Genomic DNA, 20,767 nt, shown 5'->3' with positions numbered 1-20,767 from the left:
ATAACACTAATCAGAGGGAAAAATAGAAGGGATCCGACACTTCGAAAAATGAAGATATCGGTCAAAGAAAGACAAGGGCCACGAAGGGCGTGAAAATGAAAGACTCCCTAGCCCTCGCAAACCTAATAGCGTCGGGCCGGGAAAGAACAAGAGTTGACCAAGGGAGGTCGGATAGGATAGATGAAAGTGAGGAGCCTGGCACAAGTAAGTGGAAGCAATGCCAGGACTCAGCTGAGGACCCCGTGGTCGCCAACCCACGCTCCAAAGTTCAGAGCCCCTGAGGCCCCTTTAAGTCGCCTCTTACGACAGGCAGGCGATACCGTGGGTGTTATTCTACTGCCCCCACCCACAGGGGGAATTTATATGAGACTAGCCAAACACACTACTACTGTATTTTCTAGATTATTATTATTATAGTTATGCAGATTATTTTATAGTTATGCCTTATTTATGAATAACGTAATTAATATAAACAAATATGCAACGAAATAAAGAGCACATAAACAACAAGAGAAAATCACCACATTAAGTATGTACCTATAAAGTTAACATATTATACATTACATATCCGAAATGATCATAAACCGATAGTTCCATTCGCTTCCGCGTCGCTGTGACGGGAGTAACACTGAATTCAATCGACTTGTTTTGTGCTGACTGGACAGTGAAACGTGGAGAGATCCGTGACGGCTGACGGGAATGCGACTGAATTCAGTCGACTTGTTTTGTGCTGACTGGAGAGCAAAGCGTGGAGAGATCCGTGACGGGGACTGCGACTGAATTCAGTCGACTTGTTTTTTAAAGTAGTCGACTGTTACTATAGTTTAAACTATCGACTAGTTCGATAGTTATCAGTCGATAGTGCCCATCTCTAGTCGTGAACTTTGTTATGTGCGTACAAGCTAAGTAGATTATTGATTTCATTGTGTAAACATTCGTGTCACCATGTGTGTTTTTATTATTGTGCGTTTTTATCAGTTAGTGGTATTTTGCCAGATCATGAATTCGGTGCAGTCTTTAATGTCTGGGCCGTTTCCGCAACGGACTGCTGAGGAACAATCCGAGGTGAAACGAATGGGAAGGCCCACGCGACGTTTAATTTCGAAACCAGATACGTTACAAAAGGATATTTTTTTCAATACCGGAATTAGGCTACCTCAAAGTGTTTCATTTCAGTATGGTAAAAGAGTTTTTAAATGAAAAAATGTTAATGCGTTATAGTAATATTCCTGAAAATATAAATATAAAATGTTTGTTTTATTTTTAATAATAAAAAGGTATTGTTGATGTGTCTAGATTTGAAAATTAGCCTGTAATCATATTATATCATTGGTAAAAACTGTGCACCACTGAACTTTTAAACCACCAGCCACCACTGTTGTGAAGTAAGGCCAAACTCATGATCTGGTTTCTTACCTATAGCCTATTGTTTAGTATTACTATTTGTAATTGCTTGGTGCACACTTTGAGAGAGAACTTTAATAGAAGTACATTTATGAATCACTTAGCTCAGGTGTACATATCCTAACTTGTATCCTCAGTCTCTCTGCTTCATAGGAGCTTCTGGTAGGTCAGCTAAAGTCTTGATTTGCAGTATTGGGTTGTCCTTATTTTTCCTCATGAAGATCTTCCCGTTCTTGGTCCAAGCGAGTTTCTAGTTCAGGGAATGTTTCGTATTTCTGGCTAGCCAATATAGATTTTGGTTCTGTTTTGTTATATGTTCATTTAAATATACTGTTGTGTCACCACTGACTTTAATATCTACACAGAGAAGTTCCCCATGCTTTCTTTTATTGTCCATGATCAGGTTTCTTGTTTTACACAAAATAATTTCCCAACTGTGAGAGGAGTCTTCTTCCTTCCGTCCTTATCTGTAACCGCTGGGAGTCGGTGGAAATACTCAATGTACCGGTCAGGTTGAATTTCCACTCCAACTGCACCTGCAACTTCAGTCACTATATCATACACATTCTCGTCCTTAGAGACTGGTATGTCGGCGATTTCCGAATTATAATTTTTAGAATATTGCTCAAGACCATTGATCTGCTCCTTATTTTGTTCTTTGAGAGCACTATTTTCAGCCTTGCTGTTGTTCACTTTGCTCATTAGATGGTCTATGCACTTTTTTATGTTTACTATTTTGCTCTAGCAGTTCATCAAATTTTCTGGATTGAAACTCTAGTGAGCTGCAGACGTCTTTCAGGATTTTCTGCATGCGGTTTTCCGAGATGCCGAAATGCCGGAATTTAGTCCTGCAGGAGTTCTTTTATGTGCCAGTGAATCTATCAACACAAAGCTGACGTATTTGAGTACCTTCAAATACCACCAGACTGAGCCAGACCTTAATACGAAGAGGGGTTAGAGATTGAAATAATTTATCAAGGGAGATGTTCAATAAATTTCCAAATTCTTTGCAGTTATATAAGAAAAACAGATAGGGAATCTGCCACCTGGGCGACTGCCCTAAATGCAGATCAGTGGTGATTAATTGATTGATTGACTGCTGGTAATTTAACATTATAAATGCAGCATCATATGGAAAAACACTTTTTTATGTATGAAAACGCTTCACCAACAAGTACACACCACTTGGGATCAGACGGCCAGCGCCTTATCCATCTGAGCCACTCAGTCTACATACATCCGAAATGATTATGTTAATCCGATGAACGGCCCTCATAATGCTAACATAATGTTGACATATGGCATAACAGCACTTCACACAATGATGATAACCTTAGTAATGAAACGTTCAGACACTAAAGATATAATAGGTTTTTACCCATTAAGGAACACGAGTGCAAAAGCTGTATTGACTCTAAACATTGATATTTAACCACATGGACGAGCTTCAGTTAGGTGTTGTCTGATTGATAACAGATAACCACAGCGTGAATCGAAAGGTGTTGGTAGTGTAAAACCCTGTGTTACAAACCCAGCTAATCCCTCCAAGTCACTATTGCTTCTGTGTAACAGTATACAGATTGCTCCATCCATCACACTTATAAGTTTTGTTATACCTACAACAAGATACAGCCAAACATTTACGCAGGAAAGCAAGGATTATTGTAAAATACACTTGCATCTAAATCACTCGACACTTTGAAGCACATATAGACACTGGCAGAATATCACAGTATCAATTATATTCTGTCTAAATTAATATTTTTGGGGGAACACGAATAGGTTCACCGTTTGGAAGTAGAGAAAAGCCTTACCTAACCTCAGACTTATTCTCAAAATGATGCATGCACACTAGTTTTGTCATCGAATTCAAAATAATCACAATGTATATTCCTAATCCATTTCTCTCTTAATGTTTTATTCCATAGAAAACTTAGGACTAGTTGTATGAGAGGCATTGCCATAGTTTAAGACTTAAACCTGGTTCACAACACGATCAAAACAAACACATTCTCACACGTAATTAAAATCCTAAGTGTCTACTGACTCATATAAATAAACTCGCACACTTATACTCTACAATGAAAGTAACATTTATTGTCAACTCTCATGAAATTACACCGACTACAAACGATAACAACAAACGAAAACAAACCCACGTTTCCAAGATCTTTGAACGATCGAGAGTAGCATTAAGGTCTGAGGCTTGGAGTCGGTCTTGCTTCTCGCGATGGTCATGAACGTGCAGTGGACAGGGCTACCAACTGTTCATCTAAAGAACTAACCCTTGTTCAGCGGTGCTACTTTTGAATTTATGAATCTCATTCGGTGACAAAGCCATTGGTCTGGATTCGTTAGGGTAGGTTAGTGACAAAGCCATTGGTCTGGATCGAGCAAAGGCGGTCTGGGGGTGTAAGCCCCCAGGTTAGAAGCCGCAAAGCGGCCCTTAGGCCTATAATGTCCCGCGTGACACCTCCATTGGTCTCGATACATTCGGGTAAGTTAGTGACAAAACAATTGGTCTGGATATGTTAGGGTAGGTTAGTGTCAAACCACTGGACTACGATCAGTTGTGTATTTATTGTGCGTGGGTTGGTAATCAATTCATTTTACTTCATTGCTGGGAGTGACGTCATATCCGATTGTGTCTCGCCCAATGGAAATGCTGCTATGTAGTTAGGCGATGGACAATGGCGCGGGATAAATTATATTAGGTTATAAAAGTAAAATTACTTCTGGGGAACAGCACACACGAGAGCAGATGGTCGATCGCTCTGAATACGGACAGCTCCGACCTGTTATAAATCTCCGAAGACATTCCTCATCATTTTCGTTGCCGGCCGGGTGGCTCTACATATTTAATTCACCTCCCCGCCGGACTCAATAAAGCATATCGGCCTGACACCGAGTTGGAAGTAGGCATTCCCAACACCATGCGCACCTGCATCATTCCCGATGTTCATCCCGTCATATCCGAAGATGGCATTTGCTGCGCACTCCGTCTGCTGGCTTCCCAGTCCACAATGCTTACCGGATGTTGGATGCTTCCACTCCATCACTATCGTCGCAGGTTCTTCTTTATCTACCTACGTTTGACGACTGGAAGCGCCTCCTCCACACCGGAGTGACTATTCACGACCAATACTACCAAGTGGAGCCTACTTGTCAACTCATCTTAGCTCAGCTTATAGCAGATCTCACCACAGTGCCCGTCGTCAACGCACCTCAACCCAGGCCACTGCTACAACAGACATCGCCCCCTTTTCCCCCTCATCCCACACCTCCCACTACTACCACCACGACCACTACGACGTCTGCTGTTACCTCCTACCATATTTCTGTTACTACCGTTATGTCATGCCATCCTTCACCTGTAATGATATCATACCTTCCTGTTACCCTAACGTCTGCACATCCTTGTCCCCAGTAAATCCCAACATCCTAGATTCACCACCGCGTCACCACCAAACAACACCTCAGCAGCCGCCGCAACATCACCGCCACCGTCACAACCACCATCTCTCTACACTATGTCAAGCTGTGTCACCCGTGGCGTAGAACCTACCATTCCGGAACGGGACATTCTCCAGGAACTCCAGACAGCAGGCATCCCCGCTCGTCGTGCGTTCAGCATTCACAGCGCCTCGGGCCCTACATATATGGTCCGAACACACCTTCCCACCGCAGATGATGAGGAACAACTTATCAACACTGGTGCCTACATCTTTCGACATCGCTTCAAAGTGGAGCCCTCTCATTCCCCACCCCAACCTCCTCGCCATACTTTCAACACTCCCTTTCTTCGCCCCCGGCCAGTCAGTCCTCCATTTCAACCTAGTCAACCCGTCCGTCCACCCCGACCCCCAACAAATTTCTTCTATCAACCTCCTCCGCAACTTGAACTCCTCAGACAGTTGAAGGGATTTTCAGGCTTAAGTGGGTATTATCGGAGATTCATTCCCGAATACAGTAAGATCGCAAAACCTCTGTACGTACTCCTGAAGAACAATGTTCCATATGTATGGACAGACAAGCAGGAGACATCTTTCAAAATCTTGAAGCAGAAGTTAACTGAGAAACCCGTATTGCAATACCCAGATTTTGAAAAGCCATTCATCCTCACTACGGATGCAAGCGGCGAAGCTTTAGGCGCTATACTATCACAGGGAGAATTAGGGAAAGACTTGCCGGTAGCATACGCAACTAGAACTCTGAATAAAGCAGAGAAAAACTACTCAGTCACAGAGAAGGAGTTACTTGCAATTGTATTGGGTGTAAGGTATTTTAGGCCATACTTATTCGGGAGGCGCTTCAGAGTAGTCACAGATCACAAGCCACTGAAGTGGGTATTTAATGTGAAGAACCGTCATCCAGGTTAATAAAATTCAGATTAAATTAGCCTAATATAATTTCACGATAGTGTACAAGACGGACAAAACGAATAAGAATGCGATGCATTGAATAGAATTCCCACTGTACCTGAGAGAACGGTGCAAGTTATGAGTTCAGAGGGAACTACTCCCCAAGAAACAGGTGGAACCGAAAGTGTAGATAATGAGCGGAATGATCTCGTGGACGCGAAAGCAGAGAGGTCTCGAAGACTCCAACTCCGAGGACGCAATAGCAGAGGAGAATGAGTCCGAAGAAGAAAGTGACACACCTGTTAAAAAGCGAAAAGACTTAACCGAGGAAGAAAATTGACGATATTGCGTGAAGCCCATACGTTCCTTGTAAGCGGACACCAAGGGATCATGAGAACGCTAGCGCGTATTAAAGATGTTATACAGTGGCCAAATATGAAGAAGGATGTAGAAACATTTATACGTTCTTGTCCTTCATGCCAGAAAAATAAAATTACGGGTCCAGAGGTTAGAGCGCCTATGATTATCACAAATACACTTAGGCAGGTATTTGAAAAAGTAGCAATCGACGTCATGGGCCCCCTGCCAGTCACAGAAAGGCAACATAAATACATACTTACCTGTCAAGACCAGCTGTAAAAATATTTAATTCCCAGCCCAATGGTAAATCAGGAAGCTGAAACGGCGGCAAAAACACTAGTAATGAAGGTAGTTGCCATATTCGGGATTCCATTAAAATTCTAACAGACATGGGAAGTAATTTCATGAGTCAAACCTTTAAGAGGTTATGTAAGATTTTGAGAATCGAAAAGATCCATACAACGGCATTCAGGCCGCAATCAACCGGGAGTATCGAGCGATCACACCGCGTGATCATAGAATATTTGCGTCATTACGTATGTAAAGACCAGAATGATTGAGACGGATATCTGCCACAACTACTTTTGTGTATAATACGTCCAAACACAGTAACACAGGGTTCACACCATAGGAATTGATATTTAGGCGAAAGGCTAACATACCGGGAATTTTGCAGAGAAGACCAGAGACCACTTATAATGAGTATCCAAATGTAATCGAGGTCCTAACCCGTAGATTACAAGAAAACCATGAGATCGCACGAAAGACTCTGATTCAGAGCAAAAGAGAGGGAGAAACAAAATTATGACAGAAAACAACGAGAAATAAATTTTCAGGTAGGCGACAAGGAATTATTAAGTGATGAAACCTTGAGAAGAGGGAGGTCATCAAAATTTGAACAACCATATAGAGGACCTTACGAGAAAGAGCGAATTGAAGGTGTCAACTGTTTGTTGAAAGTCGTGAAGAAAGGTAAATTAATCAGGGTACACAAGAACCGATTAAAACTTTCTGTGTAGGGGATCGAAGTACGGACTAAAGGGTTGATAACTGGCTCCAATTTAGGCCGCAGTAAGATGACACTTCTCCTTACACCAACGGCGCTTTGGAAGTTTCGATGATTACTGATGAGGTTAGTATGAAATACCTCGTCAAATCACGTCCTAAATTTCATGAGAAGGTATTAGAAATTCAAACCTGGGTAATCGAGGGGCCAAGGATTAATTGGTGGAATGGAACACATTGCGTGTTATTGCGAAACCCTACAGAAAGCTTATGGTTAGTGAGAGCCTAACCTAGATGTCATCTCACACATCGGGAATCGAACCGAGTGTCCGACCCCATAGAGTGACGATAAAGGTAAACAGGGAGACATAATAATGTAACGTGTGCATACGACAAAGTGAACAGAAAGATCCAGCTCAATTAAAATTGAAAGTTATATTAATAATAATAATAATAATAATAATAATAATAATAATAATAATAGAACGCAAGTCTACTGAACGAGGAAATACAATATCGGGAAGAGCGAAGAAATGGTTGACTCAACCAGCGCAAGCTAACACAGCGGCACTTAAGAGATAACGCGGCACAGTAGCCTAGGACATTTGTAAACACGGCAAGCTTCTCCGCTGCCGCTGATAACAGAACGAGTCGAACTTCTAACTGACTTGACCGCATCAGTTGCGTATACGGGAGTAAAATGATCTAATGGCTAAACAGGGCTACACAAACTGGGAGAGCTATACGAAATATGGTGGTGGCTACACTCAACAAAACCACATACGGGATACGAACCCCAACACGGGAAATATTCATTAGGGTGATACCATGTGCATACCATATAACAGGGTAAACATAACCTGCATCAGAAGTAAGTCACTATGATAGTGTTTAAAATATTTATAAATTGCAAATTTTGCATAAATGTAGTACTCCTACAGTTTGATACCACAGAAACTTTTCTTTACAGGTCACCCGTATGGAAATAAAGAAGACACACACTACATACAAGATGTATTGGATAATTTATGTAGTGTTTATAGTATATTTGCTGGGAAAAGTAGTGGGAAATAGAATTGATTTTCAGATAACTCCGTATGAGAAAACCCCAGGGATATGTTTTAAAGATGAGGGAAACATACAATTGTCTACTACAGAGTGGAGATTGGTCACTTATGTCAATTTAAGTAAATTAACAGAGGCAAACACAGTAATTAGAAAGAACACACAGAAGACACAGGTGTTATGATATCAGTTACAAAGTGAATTAAATTTTACCTGCCAACACGAAGTGCAGATGGAAATTAATCGTTTACAGAGAGTACAAGAATTAAGGGACACTTTGAAACAATTTACTAAAAATAATGTAAAACGCGAAAAGAGAGGTTTATTTAATTTTTAGGCACATTATCGAAGACATTGTTTGGAACGCTCGACAATGATGATGGTGAGATGTATCAAAATAAATTTCAGAATTAGAGAAGGAACAGCTTTCAACACTTAAACTCGCGAAGGAACAACTTACGGTCACACGACCTACATTACAATCCTTAAATAATACTTTGTATGATGTAACAGCTAATGAGTTAAAATTAAACAAGAATTTAGAACAGATAAAAGGGTTTTTAGAAAATGAAACAAGTCAGTTAAAACGTGAGTTCACTCAATCAGATATTGAGATTGCTATTAACTGACATTTAATAGAGATAGAAGATCTCATTTCAAAGTGTATGATCAATATAAGGTGATATCAAACGGGATAATGTATGCACAATTATGGATTATTAATATGTAAACTCTGAGCCCTTCTGAGATTTTAAAAGCTTATAGAAAATTCCAGGATCAGTTTCCATAAGGGATGGCCCTCCCATTAGAGTTGGATATGGCTCGAGAATATTTGATTTACAAGATTGCAACAGTAGATGCATTCATAAATATGCTGGTTTATCTCAAGAAATGCCTCTAACCGACAAGAAAAACTTTCAGTTACATAAAGTACTTCCTTTCCCCACGCTAATAAAAGACAGTGATAACAATGTAAATATTGTAAAGGAATATGTTCATATCAGTGTAGAAAAAGACTTTATCATCATTGATTCAGAACAACAATTGTATGCATATTTAACTAAGGAGCAAGTGAGAGACTGCAAACAGGTAGATGAAAATCATAAAGCTTATATATCTAATATTGTGTTAAAATTGGTACATGTACAAAAAGACTGCATCTCAACTCTATTGAAAGGGACAACAATAATACCAATGAATGTTGTGAATATCTTAATAGTGATATAAAACTAAATGATCTACCTGAGTTACAAGAGGTACCATTACACAGTCTGCTCACGCATATTGATGATATTAAACACGCAGGTGTAAAAATAGAGGATGTGGAAAATTTAATATTAGAAAAGGAAAAGGAGTTGTACACAAAACAATTACCTGCTGATGTCAATGTATATAAAGTCATAGTGGCTACAGTGGCTTTAGTAATTTTCTTAACATGTTGCAAATGCTGTCCTTGTTTTTCGGGAATTTTTAAGAAAAAGCATTGGGAACTTGTTACTGGTTGTTGTTCACGAATATGCTTTAAGCAGAAAATCATTAATGAGAATAGGGTTAAAGAGAGGTCATCAGATGAAGACTTAGTGGTCCATTTTGAGAGACTAAGGTTAACGGGCAGCCGCCCCAGCATACATAATTCAGAAGTCAATGTAGTTGAGGTTGAATATACAGCAACAGTGCAAACACCCAGTAGCTTAAGATATAAAGAGAAGGGTAGAGTTTAAAGTAAGAATGCCACACAGGGGAGACATTCCACATCCAGGGAAAGTGTAAACAAACACAAATGTTTGACAGATCTGAAAAGTAGCAGGCACATAAACGCATGTATATATGAAGGGAAATTACAAGAGAGTTTGTATATGTCTATAATTTATAATTTATAAATGATAGTGATAATAATAATGGGAATAACAGAATAATCCAAAGAAGGATTTACAGCATTCGATGTTGCGTAGAAGCTCGTAAGCCAAGAGGTTTGTGTCTTAATGTTTTAAAATATTGTGTAAGTTAAATGCGCAGTTCTTTTGAGATGGAAATATACAGAGTCACGTGTAAGGGACATAGAAACAGTTTCCAAAGTGTTCTGGAACATCATATGTACACTGACTGACAGAGCAAATGCAACACCAAGAAGGAGTGGTCAAAACTTTATGCCAATTGCAGGGTAGACTGACGTCACTGAGGTATGCTCATGATGTGAAATGCGCCGCTGTGCTGCGCACGTAGCGAACGATAAATGGGACACGGCGTTGGCGAATGGCCCACTTCGTACCGTGATTTCTCAGCCGACAGTCATTGTAGAACGTGTTGTCGTGTGCCACAGGACGCGTGTATAGCTAAGAATGCCAGGCCGCCGTCAAAGGAGGCATTTCCAGGAGACAGACGACTTTACGAGGGGTATGGTGATCGGGCTGAGAAGGGCAGGTTGGTCGCTTCGTCAAATCGCAGCCGATACCCATAGGGATATGTTCACGGTGCAGCGCCTGTGGCGAAGATGGTTGGCGCAGGGACATGTGGCACGTGCGAGGGGCCCAGGCGCAGCCCGAGTGACGTCAGCACGCGAGGATCGGCGCATCCGCCGCCAAGCGGTGGCAGCCCCGCGCGCCACGTCAACCGCCATTCTTCAGCATGTGCAAGACACCCTGGCTGTTCCAATATCGACCAGAACAATTTCCCGTCGATTGGTTGAAGGAGGCCTGCACTCCCGCCGTCCGCTCAGAAGACTACCATTGACTCCACAGCATAGACGTGCACGCCTGGCATGGTGCCGGGCTAGAGCGACTCGGATGAGGGAATGGCGGAACGTCGTGTTCTCCGATGAGTCACGCTTCTGTTCTGTCAGTGATAGTCACATAGTCACCGCAGACGAGTGTGGCGTCGGCGTGGAGAAAGGTCAAATCCGGCAGTAACTGTGGAGCGCCCTACCGCTAGACAACGCGGCATCATGGTTTGGGGCGCTATTGCGTATGATTCCACGTCACCTCTAGTGCGTATTCAAGGCACGTTAAATGCCCACCGCTACGTGCAGCATGTGCTGCGGCCGGTGGCACTCCCGTACCTTCAGGGGCTGCCCAATGCTCTGTTTCAGCAGGATAATGCCCGCCCACACAGTGCTCGCATCTCCCAACAGGCTCTACGATGTGTACAGATGCTTCCGTGGCCAGCGTACTCTCCGGATCTCTCACCAATCGAACACGTGTGGGATCTCATTGGACGCCGTTTGCTAACTCTGCCCCAGCCTCGTACGGACGACCAACTGTGGCAAATGGTTGACAGAGAATGGAGAACCATCCCTCAGGACACTATCCGCACTCTTATTGACTCTGTACCTCGACGTGTTTCTGCGTGCATCGCCGCTCGCGGTGGTCCTAGATCCTACTGAGTCGATGCCGTGCGCATTGTGTAACCTGCATATCGGTTTGAAATAAACATCAATTATTCGTCCGTGCCGTCTCTGTTTTTCCCCAACTTTCATTCCTTTCGATCCACTCCTTCTTGGTGTTGCTTTGTCACTGTCAGTCAGTGTAATTGCCATGTGACTGGGAAGTTTCATACTAAGGAACCAATCAGAGAACAGTGACGCTGTGACGTGTACGAGTGGCCAATGGAGATGGTATTAGTGGATTATTCGAGGAGGAGAGGAAGAAGAAGAAGAAAGGCTATATAACCTAGTAACACGTAAACAACAGGGCTTTTGACTGTGAACTCTCGCAGAGGGCTTTTTGACTCGTGACGCTAGAAGAGGGCTTTTAACTGTAGACTCTATCGCCAGAGAATTGTTAGAGTGTTGAGCCGCGACTGTGAAGTTAAAATTGTTAGTAAGTTAAAAGGACATTAGGCTCTGAAAATAAGTGTGATCCGTCAGTGGGAGATCACAAGGGTTTACCACGCCGATTGTCAAAGTAGGTGTTGGAATATATTCCTCGTCATAAACTAGTAAACACTTATATTTTGGGAGAATAACGCCTCGCCGCGAGAACTACGGGTTCCAGGGACATTTACGCAGAAGAAAGAAGAGACGAAGATAGAAGCTCTCAACTGGACACGCTTCAATTCTACTCCGTAGTTAAGTATCCAACCAGCGAATATAATTATTATTATACGTATTCAAAGACTTAGAGACATTCAGGAGGATCTGGAGTTGAGCAGATATCGAGTCTTGAATGGTGTCAGAGATATTGTGTTAAAATCGTACGGTTTACTTATATATATGTATGTGAATATTCTTGAGTTTAGAATATAATTAATTCTCAAAAGTTGCTCCCAAAATTCCGAACCCGAGTCCTTAGTCTATTGTTATCCCTTTTTTTATGTTATAAAATTCAATTGCTGCAGGTTTGCCACTGTTATCCCTTATTTCTATGTCCCTGTGAGTAGTGGGTAGCAGAACAATGATTTTTCCCTTGCTTTGGTTTTTGTGATATACGTGTTTTTGGTCCACCAAAACAAAACATCGACGTGCCGATATTTCCGCTTCTTCACTTCAAGGGGCTCAGGAGGTATCTCGCGTTTATTCTTTATTATTGTTCGTACAACTGTCAGAGAGTACGGTGGTTTCCAAAGGTCTTTAGCCAGTGGGGCGGAGGTAAACCAATTATCCATGGTTACATTCCTTACAGCTAATGAGAACGTAAGGAAATTATATATTCCGATGTTAATAATGGAAGTACTCATTGTCACAGTGTGCAATAAGCTATTGTTTAGTTTTAGAATATGCAGAGTAAATAAATAAATAAATAAATAAATAAAAAACAAACAAATAAATAAATAAATAAATACCTGCTCAACTACATATAAAATAAAAAGTAACGTTGTCACTAAGCATTCGTATCTCAGACGACGGGATCCCCGTAGAGGAGGAATGAATCAACGTACGGTGACACAACTGTTCTCTACAAGGTCAGGACTCACACAAAGGAAGCTAGAGAGAAACTGAAGCATATATCTTTGCACTAGGGAGAAGGGGGAGCTACTAATATCCACGCGCGTCATCCGGTAGACGAAAGCTTAGTAATCCAGGGTTAAATGTAATAAATACTTTCCAGTCTATCAGACACACAACAATTACAATGCAAATTAAAACACTACAAGCATACCTGTAAAAATCACATACAGTATTATATACTGTTCCAAGAATGCACCGTACATGCTTTATTGTTCCGGGAAATGATCAGGGATCTGGGCATGAGAATCCACTTAAGGGTGGATGGCACTTATGGAGCAGGTACAGAGAGGCTTATGCAGACCAAATAATAGTTGGGCTTAAAACTCAATTTATTCATTACCATGAATTTATGGGCAATGTTTCCTATTATTCCTGCTCCTTTTGACGAAATATTTGTTTCGTTGGGAAATTATTTAAACATTAAAGCAAGTCATTTTACGAAATTTTCATAATGCAAAAAAATTAAGTTCATCTTGATATTTGTCTGATTTAATAATGTGAGGTATCCACAAAAGATTGTCCTCATCTTGATGTTTTGAAAATATTTTTAACTCACCATAAATTAATTGAAATGTGTGTCTTTCGTTGAAGATCAAATTAATAATTCAAAATATCAGAATTGTTTTCCCTAGTCTTTTTAAATAATAAATTTCACTTGTTTCCTACAGTCCTTTTAAATAATAATGAATATTGCTCCACATTAAAATAAACACTCTTTCCCTTTCAAAGTTTGTGAAGTTCTTCCGAAAAGTTTTTATGAGTATGGAAAATTTAACACTTCAAATATAACGCAAACTAGAATTTAGTAAAAGTCTAGTTTCCAATGAGCGTTGTAATAATTGTTCGTAAAGCTGCTAAACGAAGTCACTGATTCTACTATTCCGCTTGGCAAGAAGAAAGTTAGTTTTTGTGGAATTTTATGTGCTTGTTTTTAAAAGTGGTTTGAAATGCACTTCATATCACCTGTTTTTACTGGAACTCAGGACTGGAATATAGACAGTTGCTGGTCAGCGAACATCAAATTGTTACCATAGGCAGCCGATGTCGTGAAGTCATCACCACAGCACCACGCTCCATATCCCATATTGATACCACGGTTCCATTCACTCGTTGACACGTCTCACGTCGACTCGAGATTCAGCTTGTGTAGCGGCAGGCAGATATGATAATTATGAGAAATAGGCACTCATCAGGATTTCACGCGTCGCTGTGTAGTGTAGCGAACATGAGAAAGTTCAACTGACTATGACTGCTTAGTAGTGTCCTATTCGAAATAACTCTTATTTACACTTCATAAAAGTATGCACAGTATTTTGTTATGTGCACGTGTTCACTGTTCTTAACACTGGCAGCAAAATTTAGAAAGCTCATTTATCGGAATAATTGTTCAGAGGAAAAACACGGCTCTAATATAATCATTGGTATGACACACAAAGAAGTGGTCTATTTACAACAGTAGGAGTGTTCTATGTTTGTACGTTCAAATAGTTAGAGTGTTACGAAGAAGAAACCGTCTAATGAGGCACTGTCTTCTTCACCCGCGACGAATGTTTTAATGCTGTTTAGAGTTAATCACACTTTTATTAAATATGAATCTTAAGCACTTTCATTGCGTTATTTGCTTTAACAGACTAAGTATTTATATATTCCACTGGAAAATTGCGTTAATATGCACACGCTTAGTTTTTGTGGAATTTTATGTGCTTGTTTTTAAAAGTGGTAAGAAATGCACTTCATATCACCTGTTTTTACTGGAACTCAGGCCTGGAATATAGACAGTTGCTGGTCAGCGAACATCAAATTGTTGCCAAGTTCCAATTTAAAAATAAATCCAGTTTGAGTACAAGTTCTACACACTCGTTTCAACTACATTATTCCACAGTTTAAGTTACTGTCACATGTTCTCGAAATACTCCTAGTAGTTCATGAAGACTAAGTTTGTATTTTAATTTTCGAAAAATTTCTAAGTCTAAAAGTAGCACTTTGAATACAAATCTTTTGACGACAATTTGACGAGAGTTCTTACCGGAAAACTTCACTCGCGGCGGCTATATTCGAACCTTGGCTTAGTCACTCACGTACAACGTTGTGTTCCTTCAGCTGCGAGTTATGAACTGATTTTTACTTGGTGAATCGCTGTTCTTTTATACCATTCTGCCGAGTCTGACTCAGTCTCCTCGTGGCAGAATTCATGTCCTTTGGGGTGGAAATACTCGTAAATCCCTGGTCCGGTTTATTTAAAATTTGGATATGTTTGCCTTTAAATGATGCGCTACAAAATGACATTCCATTATTTGATAGCTTATGCGGATCAAAATATCATAAAAATATGTTCTATTCCCTTCTATGCAATCACGCGATGTAAACGTGATCGGCACGACACAGCAAGGTCAGTTGCCTGCGTGGAGCTCGTGACGTAGTTACTCGCTCTCTCAACACAAGTTCCAGCTGTGACTTTGTTTACGTTGCAGTACCTTGCGCTGAATTCAATTATGTTCCAGACCGCTAGCGTTTCCTGGTACAGTATTTATTAAGAGCGATGTCGTTTAATCATCGCGTGTCCCGACAAATCCAAGCTCGATATGTTTACATCTGCCAGGATGAGCGAGCATGTGTGCAAACAGCTATGAGTGACGTAGATGCAGGCGAGGTAGACTAACCCGCCCAGCTCATCAACTTGCCTTGTGACATGGACTGGATTTCTGGAACCATGAATCACACATTCGAGAACTTTCGATTTAGAGATTTAGAAAACTTATTTAATAATGGTCGTATCTTCTTGCGAGATATGCTATTCTGTCGCCAATCACAAGAACATCTCCATTGTCAAATCTCAAGAAAATCCACTGAGGGATTCTCGAGTAAATCCACTTTTAAATAATCACTTTATCTGATGACGTGTAGCCCTTTAACATGTAAAAGGCGAGGCTACACAGCAATAGACAAGTATTCTTCGACAAGTGCTAGTAAAACTGCTATCAGCGTTAGACAGATAAATGCAACACCCTGGCGTGGTGATAGAATAAAATGTAATTGATGCCCTGGACGTGGCAACTAAATTACTCTTATACAAGTGTTTGAATATTTTCTATTTTTCTGTTCATGACTGGACATTAAAATTTTGTTCAAATGTGGTATTTACATTCTTACAAAGAACTGAGTGCTTTTTGAACTTTAAGGCCATTTCTATACAATCAACAGTTTAAAATTACTAGTGATATATTTTCAATATTAAAGTGTAGTAAAATGGATAACATTATTGCATCCTTTGAAGCCCTTAGGCTTAATGTAAGTGAAGCCAATGCTAATTTAGAAACCAGGCTCACTGAAACATATGCTAACTTAGAGCGATGCCTTACTGAAACAAATAAAAATCTATCCAGTATACCTGAATCTAATGTCCAAACTAATGGTAATCTTACTAATTTAGGTCAGTGATTAAATAACTTAGCTCAATACAATGCTGAAGCAAATGCTAATCTTGCTAATTTAGATCAGGGCTTAAATAACTTAGCCCAGTCTCAGGCAGAATCGAATGCCAACCTAGATAGGCGATTAGCAGAATCTAATGCTAGCCTAGATAGGTGTTTAGCAGAATCTAATACTCAACTGTTAGCTGAGTCTAAGGCTAATTTTTCACAATTTGAGGCCAGACTTACTGAAATCAATTATAAGTCTAACATCTCAATTAAACAAGTGCCAGGATAGAGAAACGATTTGCAGAATCTAATCAAAAGAATGATAATCGATTCGCAGAAATCACCTCCCAACTGACTGATAATGTCGAAGATATGAGGAAAACCATTAAAACTCAAGTAATGGTCGCCAGAGAAGATTTGAAAGATGTTCTTCCTCCATTCCAACGGCTCACAAGAGACATTGAAGTTTTTGAAAACGATCTTCAAGAGTCACATGTCAACTTTCCCAAGCGCAGGCCAAGATTGTTTCCGTGGAAGAAAATCTTAGACAGTCGTTTAGAAATGACTTTTCTAAAGTAGGAAATGAAATCAGCTTATTAAAAGCTAAACACTGCGATTTTGATAAGTGGTTCACTCAACAAGCTGAAAATATGAATACGCATATCTCTCGTACTTGTAAAGATGTTAGTGAACTTTAAGACGGATCTCAAAAATGATGTCAAGCAGGTGGAAGGGTCGTCCAACTTCAATTAGGAGATGTTAGGACCAGTTTGGAAGGAAGGAGAGACCAGCTGGCAGATACAGTTGACAACTTAGGGTCTCGAGAAATATCTAGACCAGTCTATAATATGATAGACGGATTAGGAGAGACTTCACATCCAAGGGCGCCCATGCCCGGGGCAAGGGAGGGCGCCCCCTAGCTCCCAGGGAAGGAAAACATCTAATGAAGTCAGGTGTTTTTTCTTTCAAGCAAATGATTTAAAAGTCGGTATTATGTGGAAGTGGTAGTACAGCACCCCACCAAAAGGCGGGGGATACTATGGGTGTTATTCTACCGCAGAATACAAGTTGCCATTCATCTTAAAAATATTAAAAATACTACCTACCCCTAGGTCTAGCCCCCTCCCCTACAAACTGCCATATGTGCGCCCATGTTCACATCAAACGACAGTAATCAATATCCAAGACAAAAACCTCCTAAATTCTCTGGTAAGGAAAAATATACTGCCAAGGAATTCGTGCTTAATATAGGGGAGTACTTCGAAGGACACAGGATTAGTAAGGATAGGAAGTTACGAACTGTCGCCAAGTTATTATAAGGCAAAGCTCCTTCGTGGTATGCTGGCTTCAAATTGAAGATTAAAACCTACTTAGAGTTTAAGGATGCATTGTTTAATCATTTCTCGGACGCGGAAACACAGCACCTAATAAAACTTCAACTGTATTTGAGAAGGTACAACACCTTGATTAATACCTCTCGATATTCCGATTTTCTACTTTCACAGTTAAAGAAGATGCAATATTTGGATCCTGCTTTACCTGAGAAGGAACTTATTCAAGTTATTACTTTGCAGTATCCTTCTCATTTCCAAGAGATTTTAGTATCTGCAAATATTCAAGACTTAGACCAATTAGATGGTGTACTGAAACGTCTTGATACTGCTCATGCACAAGGTACTCTAAAGCCTAGCAATAGTAAAGACCTAACTGCACATTCAGTTCAGATCAGTACTCCTGAACAACCGACTCAAAGTCCAGAATGGGTTGAGAGAAAGGAAGAGAGAAATACTCAGTCAGCTGCACCTATGCAGTAGACAAGGTACGCAATCGAGAAGTAGATGCGGCAGAAGATGAGATTTATCGTTCCTACCCTGATGTATTCGACGAGAAGCCAGGGGAAATCAGAGGATTCAAACGCCACTTCACTGGCAGTGATACATCACCATACAAACGTAAACCATACCCAATGAAATTGCATATGGCTTTTAGTGCCGGGAGTGTCCGAGGACATGTTCGGCTAGCCAGGTGCATGTCTTTTGATTTGATTCCCGGTAAGATCTGGAATTTTAACCATCATTGGTTAATTTCGCTGGCATTGGGTGTATGTGTCGTGTTCATCATCATTTCATCCTCATCACGGCGTAGGTCGCCTACGGGTTGCTCAGAGATGGATACATCAGCGGTGAGTGTCAGGGGGCATTGGGTGTCTGCTGGGCACTAGTTTAAAGCAGGTTTCTACTAGGGAAGAAAGCAGAAGTTTAGTTGAAACTTAAAGAAGGTCCCACAGAAAAATACAAACCATTAGGGTACTAAGAGGGTTCAACGTGGACTCAGACCACTACCTCTCCAAAATAAAATTTCCATGATGTCCATGTCTTCTGCTTCCTTGGTAGACATTTGAAAGCCATTGATTTCATTACTATATTAAAGGTCTTACAGAGTCAAATAAGTCGTTCTCCATTTCTGTTGTTCCGCGTGTGAGTTGGGCATTGCCCCAACTCTGTGTTTATACTTCCGCTTCTTTCCTAGCTGAGCATCAAAATCACTCAATAAGATAATTGTATGGCGCTCTGGGATCTTGCTAATGGCATCTTCGAGTTCTTCCCAATACATGTCTGTGTCTTCAGGATTCCACTTGTCCTGGTTAATGGGAGCATATACATTCATAACTGTGTAGACTTTATTGGTGCACCGAAATATTAGTAGAGATACTCTGCTGTTGAGCAAATGAAAGTCAATAACTGAGTCCAGTATTTTCTGACTGACAATGAAGTCAGTCCCCAAATGAGGGTCGCTCTTCATCTTTTCTCTGGAGGATCCAGTATCCCTGAGATTCAAATGTGTATTCATCAGAATATCTGGTTTCTTATACTGCTGTGATCAGAATCTGGTGTTGTGTCAAGGTGTCCGTTAAATGCTTCTGTTTACCCATCTTGATTAGGGAATTGACATTAAGTGTGGCAATGTAGTTGGGCTGTTTATGCCATATCTTGTTGCAAGTGGTTTTTGGATGTTCCGACTCATTCTTGTAGCATGTTGGTGTGGTCTCCCCAGAATCCGAAAGCCCATAAACATCAATGGAAGTGACGGTGGATTGGGTACCACCTGGGGTAATAAACTCCGTACGTTTGTCCTCCATGCTTTAGTTAAAAACTGTGGGTGGATTCGGGTTTTTACATCCTAATCATATTACTATCGAGGTTGTGAGCTCCGGTAGGCTTGATTTCAGGGAATACTCCCTTAGAGCAGCTGTCAGCTTGGCAATGGAGACTAATCTTCCCCATTGCAGTTCTTCCTCTTCCTTCCCATTGAGATGGTACCAAACATCTTCCTCCATCTTGGATGCTGTTGACCAGTTGTACTCATATTAATCCCCGAGTACAGGGCTGCCTCTTCTGCCATCACCACCATACCAAAGTGCAACTTCTCTGCTGCTGAAGTCGTTCAGTTCTTCACACATCACCCTGTGTTAGGACTGTCCATATTTATGATCCTTGGTGAGAGAGTATCCCAGTATTTTAAAGCCCCCAAGAGTTGTACTTCCATGGGTTCATTTCCGAGGTCTTTTCACCAGCCCACATTATTTTAGGCCCTCTATCTGCTCCTGAGGATGCGCCCTATAGAGGTTAACAGGATCCCCCAAGTTATTATCATAATAATCATAATCATCATCATCATCTGGCTGGGTTATCTCACTATGGTAATAAAGTAGACCATACAGCTGGTGTCTCAACACTCAGTGTTAAGCGGTCGTAAATAACTCAGCTCCCTAACGGGGTCCCTTTAGATGGGGTGATGATCAAACCCTTCAGCCCAGACTCTGGTTGGTGCCTAGCACTACTCAGATCACAGAATAACAGTATTGATTACTTGGCTCAGCATGATGTGCCATGATGTGCTCATGGGATATTAATGAGGTGGTTTCATCATGCCTCTTGATCCTGTGTTGTTGGTTCGCAAAGGACTCATCTGCCTTTGAGCATGCACCTCCTGTTGTATGCACTATCACAATGGGCTAAAATCAATATGCCACTGAGGGTCTGTGAGGGTCTGAAGTCAAGCCTATGGGGAAACCACTTCTCAGTACTTGTCATGTGCTCAGTTGATCTCTGGTGCTTATTTGGTGAAGCCTATTCATACCTGTCCTGAATACCCACTGGACATATCCTATTTGGATGTGCTGTGTCAATGGCAGATCACACCATCTCTTT

At 40.9% G+C, this 20,767-nt stretch overlaps 1 protein-coding gene across 2 annotated transcripts in view; it reads left to right on the top strand.

The window, feature by feature from the left end:
• The window catches only part of LOC136858150 (cytochrome P450 4C1), a 332,613-nt gene that overhangs the window by 69,658 nt on the left and 242,188 nt on the right, over positions 1 to 20,767 (top strand). The gene's annotated exons all lie outside the window — the stretch shown is intronic.

Source organism: Anabrus simplex, chromosome 1 (genome assembly GCF_040414725.1).
Source record: "Anabrus simplex isolate iqAnaSimp1 chromosome 1, ASM4041472v1, whole genome shotgun sequence".
Classification (NCBI taxonomy): domain Eukaryota; kingdom Metazoa; phylum Arthropoda; class Insecta; order Orthoptera; family Tettigoniidae; genus Anabrus; species Anabrus simplex.
The sequence above is the reverse complement of the archived record's forward strand: the minus strand, read 5'-3'. Positions and strand labels throughout refer to the sequence as shown.